The 9,927-nt window shown below is 30.7% G+C and overlaps 1 long non-coding RNA gene across 1 annotated transcript in view; it reads left to right on the top strand.

The window, feature by feature from the left end:
* LOC116151843 (uncharacterized) overlaps window positions 1-9,927 on the top strand; it is a 45,817-nt gene that overhangs the window by 24,411 nt on the left and 11,479 nt on the right. The window lies entirely within an intron of this gene.

Genomic DNA, 9,927 nt, shown 5'->3' with positions numbered 1-9,927 from the left:
ATGTTTACAGTTTTTATCATTAGAAAGGCTTAGAAAGTTTTCACACTACTAGATTTAATTTACTTCATCGTATAATTTTTTTCCAATACATGAGAAATAATATCTTATATGGTTTTGATTCATTCTTTAAGCAGTTTGTTAATATTGTGTAATAAGTGAATTCATGGAATATTGTTATAGAGTTAGACATTTTTTGTTTGAAGATGTCATCTTTTGTAGTATAATAATAAGGCCATTATTGTAGGAATGTGAAAGAGTCAGACATTGCTTTTAGTAAAAACATCACTCTAAAGGGCATATTGGCAATAGCAGCATGTGGTTAAGATCATGTCAATTTTTTGTAAATCTTTAACAAATTCTGAAATCACTCTGGTTGCTTACAAATTTATAAAACACAATTACTTACAGGAAGAACAAGGCTATAATCACTGCATGACAAAGGAATGCTGCTTAATAAATAAGTGAGGAGAAGAATTAAGTTTAATTCAAGGAAAGCAGCATTCTTAAAATATTTTGAATTGATTTGAGAAACAGGGATTTTATGATTATTTATTTAGTAGAGTTTATATAGACATTTATGTTTGTGTGTGTATCCTTCATCTCTGTATCAATTCAAATAAGATTTTGCCAAAAAAATAAACTTTAGAGCAAAAAATACCAATCAAAAAGAAAGAAAAGAAGAGGGAAGGAAAGCAGGAAGGCAACTTAACATCAAAAAATTTCATCATTATTTAGAGTAAAGATCTATATCAACTAAACATGTGTATTGTGACCTCCACATTCCACTAAAACTTATGCCATTTACCTATAAATATAAGCTTTTATTTGCTTCTACAATAAATAATACATAAATTTAATGAAACTGCAGCTCAAAAGAAGGAAATAACATTAGAAATTCAGTCATCCAGTGCAGTTGCTAAAGTATGGGTATGACCTGACTCTTAGCAATCAGAGAACAACCAAGAAAATGTGCCAAACTGTTGGATACCCAGATCTGTTCCCAGGGCAGGGAATAGGCATAGCAACATAAGTAAAAGAATATACCATGTTTAAAGCTTAATTATAATGCAAAATAGATATTTATCTATATCTATTTCAAAATGTTAAATTTAAAAGTGGACCAGAAAAAAATATAAACAAAATTACTTCTCTAGAGAAAACAAAGAATAGCCTTGTCTTCTTCTATTAAAGACTGACTAGCCACAATATATTATGGAAATAGCTATAAAGCTTTGAGGAAAATATTATAATTCTATAATTGTGTTACCACTAAGGTTGTTATGTTTGTAGTTAAGCCAAAGTAATACTAAGACATTCAAAGAATCAGAAGGAATGGTAACTATATATTTACCCTAAAAAAATAATAGTAAGTACTAAGAAAAGGATACATTTTTTAAAATGTAAGAAGTAAGACAAGATTATATAAATGCCATGTTAAAAGGTATTGAATCTACAGGTAGACAAAGTGAGGATCACGTCTATTTTGAAAATATTTCAAAATAAATGCCAATAAATAAAAATAATTCTTAAAATGATATTTCAGTCTAACTTGTTTGATTTTGTAAATGCATGTTACTTTATATCAATTTGCATTATTGATTATTATATGGTTAATAACACAGATACAATTAAAAGAAAATGTATAAAAAAGTTGAGATAGCAAAAATAACTTTCTTTTCTAATATTTACAAATAAAAGATTTAACAGTGAATTTTTATCAATCATAAGTCTTTATATTTTCAAGTAAAATATAAAATTATAATGGAGAAAAAAGTGATCAAAAATAATTCAAATAAAAATGTTAAGGAGAATAATCATTTATACCATTTGCCATCTACTTCTGCTTGGTACTGTAACCAATCACGAGCCACTGTAGCCGCTGACCTCCAACACTCCCTGAAAGTTCAAGGTGGAGATTAGGAATGGGGCACTTTGTGCTGTGGGAAAACTGACAAAATAGAGATTCAGATAGATATTTTCAGGAGAAAATTTTATGAGCCCCAATTCTTGCATCTCCTTATATCTAGAAGAGCACTAAATTCATTAACAGTGATGTCTGCTCCTCATAACTGGCAAAAGAACTCAATGTGTGTTTGACTGCACATACTCCCCTTCACTAAAATTACATATATAATACTGAGTTTCCCCCTGCCTCTTCAGAAATGTTCCTCAGAGCCACCTGAGGTGCTGTCTCCTAGATTATAGTCCTCATTTAGCCCCAAATAAAACTTAACCCACAACTCTTATGTTATACAATTTTATTTCAGTAACCAGCATGTATATTAAAATTGTTCAAAACATTGATGTCACAATTGATGAAAAGATACCTCTGCCTATATAATTTCGAATTGAAATAAAAAAAAAACTGGGCCACCGTGATAATGAATCTGTGTAAGGAGAGACATTTTCATCATGATGAATGGAAGATAAATCACTCTAAGCTTAAAACTATGCATCTGGACAAATTAGCAGTTGTGAGAATAATAACCAAATACACTTCTAGAAATAAAAAGGATGCCAAAAAATTTACACCCAGACATCTTCACAGAGAGAATTGCTGGAGGATGTACTTCAGCCCAGTCTGCTTGATGATCCACGAACTGGTCCAACACAGAGGGGAAGGAGAGGCCATAGAAAGAAGCAGAGCACTGCATTTTAGTGGGTGGCAGGTCTTATCAGCAAGATAACTTACTTATGAGACTTGTCTTGAGCAGCCACAAGAGTCTCCTCGCAACCCCACCAGAATCTTAAAAGTTTATATAGAAGCCTTAAAATACTGTCCGGATAGTCTTGGCAACAAGCACATTACTGTCACAAGGCTAAGTACTTGGTAGGGCTTCTTCAGAGAAGGCAAGTGAAACACATTCCAGCAGTCATGTCCTCTTGATGATCCCTTCAAGACTGATCCATATCAGGTATAAGTAGTGGGGAAAAAGAAGAAAAGGAAAACAGAGTTAATGACTTCTTGGATATGTAAAACATTTTAAAATTTCTGTGCAAAATTTATGATTACAATATTGAGTATATTTTTAATGATTCCGTTCTGGAAGTCTCTATATCAAAGATTAAATTTAGTTAATTATGGGCTTGTGAGTAATATTTTTTCTGTCTCTAAATTTCATAACCTATATTATTCACTAAAGATTTTTGAGAATTAAATTACAAAGTTAAAGTCGTTTCAAATGCATAAATAAAGAGATATTAGAATGGTTATTTTAATAGAAAAATGCCAGTGTGAAGCATTAAAAACAATGTAACAGCATCAGTAAAGCTGAGTAATTATATTTCTTATGGTTTTCACAAATAAAAATTACTTTGTTATTAATTATATTTAAAGTCTTTTAAAACCATAAGGGATTCTCAATATAGAATGTCTAATGTTCATAGAGCAAAATTGTGTGCATAATTTGATTCTAGGACAAAAACATTCATATATATATCATACACACACATAACTAATACCCAGGAATTACATGCAAAAAAAGTTTAATTATTTGTTACATTACAGTAAGATTTGATTATATTATTTTATTTACATTTCTAAATTATGAAACATTTGATACATACAGGTTATGATTATAAAATATATATCCATTACTCTACCACCCAAACTGAGAAATAAAACATGACATTTCCAATATATTTACCCTTGCTCTTTTATGTTGCTTAAATCTAAAACTGATATAACTACTTTTTATAGTAATAGGTATTTCTTTCTGGTGTTTCTTTTTCCATATTTTATTTTCAATAATTTTTGTAGCATGTTTAAATGTTCCTCTTGCAAATATCATAGAGATTCCCCCCAAATATCTGAGAATCTATGCATTTTAATGTCTTTTAATAGGAAAATTGACTCAATTTAGGCTTATCCATATGTATTATTGACTAATTTATTTATGACTGTCTATTTTGTTTTCCACATAAAACTTTGTTCATTTATTTTCATTTTTTTGTGTGACTTTCTTTTGTTTTTCCTTCAGATGTGTTTTTCAGGCATTAAACCCCTCATTCTTTATATCACTGAAGATAACTTCATTTATTTCATACTTGTATAATATTTTGGCTATTTCTAGAATATAAAATTCAGGATGACTTTTCTACAAAACATAAATTTCAAGAAGCTGTCTTCTTTAATCCAGTTTTGCCAATATTATATAAAAAACAACCTGTTTGTTGTTTTTTCCTGATAGTTATTATTCTGTAGTTAAATTTTTTCTAATTATATATTTTTATGTATTTTCTACTTTATATCAAGAAACTAGACATTTTAACTGGTTTTTATATTATAGGTACATTATGGTATTTTGCTCCATCTTTGGAAATTTGGTTCTGTTATTTAAAGGATTATCTAGTCCATATTTTGACTTTGTTCACTTTTCTTTTTGATAAAGCACCAAAGGCATGATCAACGAAAGGAATAATTTCAAAGCTGAACTTTTAAAAAAATTACAATTTGTTTTCTTTCCAAAAGACATTGTCAAAAGGATGATAAGACATGCCAGAGATTGGGAGGATGTATTTGCAAAAAATATATCTGATAAAAGACTATTAGCCAAAATATACAAAGAATTCTAAAAAGCTCAACAATAGAACATTAAACAACCTGATTTAAAAAATGAGCAATTTACCTGAGCAGACACCTCACCAAAGAAGATAACAGATAGCAAGCAAACATATGAAAATATGTTCAGCATTATATGTCATTAGGAAACTACAAATTAAAACAAGAAGTTACTACTACATACCTATTAGACTAACCAAATCTAGAACACTGACAACACCAAACATCCTGCCAAGATGTAGAACAACAGGAACTCTTATTTATTGCTGATGGAAATACAAAATGATTAAAACAGTTTGGAAGATAGTTTGGCAGTTTCTTACAAAACTAAATGTGCTCTTACCATAAAATCCTTCAAGTCAACTCTTTGCAGTTTACATAAAGGAGCTGAAAACTATGTCCACATGAAAACCTACACAAGGATATTTACATCAGGTTTGTTTGTAATTATCAAAACATGGAAGCAACAAAAATATCCTTCAGTAGGAGAATGGATAAACCATAGTACAATCAGACAATGGATTATTATTCAGTGCTGAAAAGAAATGAGCTATTAAGCCATAGAAAGATAATATAGATCCTTAAATGTATAATGATAAGTGAAAGAAGCCAATCTACAAAGGCTATGTATTATATGGTTCCAACCTCATGATATTCTGGAAAAAACAATACTATGGAGATAATAAAAAGATGAAAAATTGCTAAGTGTTATGAGAAAGGGAAGATTGATTAGGTAAAGCACAGAGGATTTTTAGGGCAGTGAAACAATTGTGTGTGGTACTGTAATAGTGGATAAATACCATTGTACACTTGTCCAGACATATAGAGTATTCAACACCAAGAGTGAGTCCAAAGGTAATTATGAGTGATTATAATGTGCCAGTGTAGATAAATATATATTTATATATGCTGCTGGGTCCTATATATCCCAGGACATGGGCTTCCTCTGGGAAGAATGATTGTGGCATCAGGGTCTTGGTCCTCTCATATATGTAGATATAGGGTAGACTGATAAAAAAGAATGTCGGGATATTGAGAAACTCAAAATTAAAGTGAGAGGATTTACAGTAATAAAAACAAACAAATCCCTTGAAACTTTGTAGATTAATTAGACAAAAAAGTTATAGAGAGGATTTTCTTATAGAGTTTCCAACTTTTGTCTAACAATTTGTACACCTCACAGAATATATATTTTTAAAGGTACATATAAAATTGACAAAAAGTAACTATGTAGTAAGTCAGAAAGGAAGTGTCCACAAATTTCATAAGGCTAAAGTTGTACTATTTTCACAAAAATAACTAAGATAAAATTTAAACAACAAAAGTGGATAATTGTCTGGCTAACTGAAATTTATGAACCTTCTTTTTGAAATTAACTAAAGCATGTACTTTATTATTAAAGCCCCTAATGTGCTTTTATTTTTATCCTATTTACCTCTCTTTCTTCACTATGGAGGTATCCTGAGATTTTAAAATGCATTCTCCTGCTTTTCTTTATAATTTCTTGAACACACATATATATCAATAAAATGATATCATTTAGTTTAAGTTGCCATTTATATTTATTAAATGTTATATTTTTGTTCAATTTCCCCTGAAACATTCACTTTACTACAATTTTTATATTTAGAATTATTAGTTTTTATAAAACTGAAATTTTTAGAATGCAACTTAGAAATTACTCCATTAATCCATTTTCCAAAAAGTGGATATTTGAGTTATTTACAATGTTTGATTACTATAAGCAATGATGTTATGAACATACTTGTATATTTATCTTGGTGAACACAGAACACATGCAGAAGGTTGAAGGTAACTTAGGAAAAAAATTGCTGGAGTTCGTGTGTGTACACCTTTAATTTATAAGGATATTATAATTTTCTGAAGTTAATGTAATAGAGGAGAACAAATCTGACTCTATATTAGATCTGTTCCTTTAGTTTTGACCACTGTGTCCTGTTTCCTAGGCTTAGTCTTGCTAGCTCTGCACTCACATAAAGATAAGAAGCTGCAGAATAGAGAATAACACTTGTTTGTTGGAGGTTTACAGGGACACCATGAACTGACCCACATGGACAGCTGCAAGAACAAAGAATTTCTACAGCAAGAAGTTTGCAACAACCAACCATACACCCTCCCTTGTTTTTGTTGTTTGTTTTTTGTTTTTTGTTTTTGTTTTTGTTTTGTATAAAAGAAGCCTGTATTGTGACTGGATCTGGATGGTTCTCCAAGACATTAGTCGGCCATCCTCTCGGTCTGCCAGCTTTCCAAATAAAGTCGCTATTCCTTGCCCCAACACCACATCTCTTGTACTTAAAGTTTAAAGTTTAAACTTAAAGTTTCACATTTGTGTGTTTTTCTATCTTTTCTGCTAAGTGTTACTGGCTAATATTTATGGCTGGAATTTACACTCACCCAATTTTCTTCAAGAATAACTTGACTATTATTGGCTGTGTCTTTTTCCATATAAATTTTAGAGTAAGTTTGTTGAGTACCATTCAAACCTCTGCCAGTATTTAATCATAGAGATTAAATCTGAATCACTTTGGTAAGATTTTATATGGTTAAGATATTGGCTTTCCATATTCATGAAGAAGCTATATTTATCCAGTTACTTTTGTATCTTTAATGCATTTCCACACAGTCATAATTTTTTTTTTTCGGATGGCATGCAAGACTTTTATTTGGTGAATTTCTTTTCTTCATATTTTTCTGTGGTTAAAATTGTATCTGTTTATTGCATTTCTAACATTTTGTTTCTAGGCATAGAAATACACCTGATACTTAGTCTCTGAAAACTACTCTTTTTATACCTATCTTTTTGGTTTTTTTAACATAAACAGTTTAGATTATTTCATTCAGATTCTAGTAAATAATACACTTGATTCTGTTTCTTACTAAGGTCTTAAGTACCTCCATTACAATGATGAATGGAAGAGGTCATAGAGGTTATTGTTAACTTGTTTTAATTTTGAAGTTAATGTTTTTACCTTTTTTGTATTCATCACAATAGTTTACTTTGTTGTTTTTTTTTTTTTCAGGTATTCTTTGTCAGAATAAAGAAGTTCTTTCATTTCTTGTTTTCTAAGAGCTTTTTATTAGGACCAGTATTGGACTTTAATCACGTATTTTCTCTGCATCTTCTGAAATGATCAATTGCTTTTCCCCTTGTAGTTTTGTAATCTATTAATGTGCCATACTACATTAATTTATTTTATACAGGCAAACTAATTTGCATTGTTGGAATAATCCCATTTATTTTTACAGGTCAATTTTGCCTACAGATTTATATTTTTCTACTGTATTTACCTATTTTTGTTCTGTTATTTTGTGTGATAGTAAATATGAGACAGTTTACACTTTAAGAGTTAAATATGCAATGTTGAATCTCACTTTTTTCATAAGGCGTACATGAGCTCAAACTATTTAAATTTTGAGTTGTGAACAAGTCACATTTAGTCAACCTGAGTTGAAAGAGTCACGGTGAAAAAACGCCCACTATAAAAGTATGTAGAGTGAACGCTAGGGCCTTGCTTCACCTAATCCACACAAACTATTTACATTTGCTTTTCTCACAGGAGGGTACGTCCTTCTTTCAATTTTATATTTATATATAACGTCCTGAAAGAAGCATTTTCTTGTCAGAGATTTTACAGTTACTAATAATTTAATCTAGTTTTTAAAAGGTCCATGTCAAAGTGTACCAAATAACTGCTTCCAGAGATTTGAGGTGTGACTATAATCACTGAAAATACAGTTAATTTATGCCAGATGACTTTCTATTATTAATGTACATATGTACATGAAAAGGTTGTTTTAGTAAATTTAGTAACTTATACAAGGACTAACAATACAAAGGTCCCTAAACATTTAACTTTTCATTAGTAATATATTTATGTGTGATCATTGTTTGAGTCACATAATACTATTTATTGCTCATACATGATATACCAACATCATGAAAGACATAGCTCTAAGGACTAGAGGTGTATAATATAAAATAAGAGTGTGCTTTATTTTAAGGAGTTAACAATTGCATATTAATGGCTTTAAGTCTAGCACATATTTCTTTCTCTTAGTGGCCTTGAATTTTTATATTTATGTTGCCTATTTGTCATTTTTGAGCCAACTCAGATGAAACACAAACACAACTCTAAAAAATTACCTAAACACGCTGACACAACTTTTTTTTAAATTAAGAAGCAACTCCATCACTGTCTTCCATGTTTATGTAAACTGGTTAACTACACAGGGAGCTTACAGGGCCTTCCGAGGAGAATAATTTGCCTATACTTTGATGATCACTTAAGAAATTGTCATGGATACATTTGGCAGAATAGAATCATTCATATTATTACATTTACACCATTGATGTTTTCACTGTTTCTGCCTTTGTTGCTTGGTTCTTAAATTATAGTTAAATAATGATGAAGCCTCTGTTTCCTTAAAAAAGAGAACACATATTTATACTCTTGTAAATATTTTTAAATACAAGATCTAAAAAGAAAAACAGATCTGTTATTGCAATCACTATAAACCACAGATTCATTTGTGTCTGTCAGCTATGGGTCTGCAACAAAACATCCCAAAGCTTAGAGGCTTATAAAGCTAAGTATTCTTATGCACTGACTAATTGTTCATCTGGGGTTCTACCTCAAACTGCTGACCCACTGGGCCAGCTCTGCTGAGAACTCTGATGCCCTCACTTAGGTTTAGTTCCAGGACATGGGTTCAGTTCAGGTCTAATCTTAAGTGCCTTTGAATTGTTTGAGGCCAATCAGTCTACTCAGCATGTCCTCATGGTAGAGGTAGAGTACAAGACAGAAAGCCCAGTGCATAAGCACATTTCAAGCCTTGGCTTGCATCACATCATATCTGCTGATAGCCTACGGGCCAAAGCAAGTTACAAGTTCAAGCCCAAAAGTAGGAGAAGATAAATACTCCTCATGTGGAAATAGAATGCCAAAGGATATTCTAATACACACCATAACCTTCTCTGAATTCCACTCAAAATTTCCCCATTGAAAATTAGAAGCTTAAGTTAATTATAATGGTTAGTAATTTAAGAAAAGATCCTTTTGAGAAAAAGGTCTCTATATTAACACTTTCTATATCACTAACATTTAACACAGTGCTGGTCACGTATTAGGCACTCTCTAAATGTTTACTGGCTAGCTGACTGGGTGACCTGGTGTAAGACATCAATATAATAATGTCCAACTAAAAGAAAGTTACATTACTGTACCAAGAACTGGATTGTCTTGCCCACACAGTTTTTAAAAAATATGCATATAAAATATAATATACACTATAATTCACTCAATTCACAATATGAAACACAACAATGAAGGTAATATTCCCACTGG

Source organism: Camelus dromedarius, unplaced genomic scaffold (assembly GCF_036321535.1).
Source record: "Camelus dromedarius isolate mCamDro1 unplaced genomic scaffold, mCamDro1.pat HAP1_SCAFFOLD_114, whole genome shotgun sequence".
Classification (NCBI taxonomy): Eukaryota; Metazoa; Chordata; class Mammalia; order Artiodactyla; family Camelidae; genus Camelus; species Camelus dromedarius.
The sequence above is the reverse complement of the archived record's forward strand: the minus strand, read 5'-3'. Positions and strand labels throughout refer to the sequence as shown.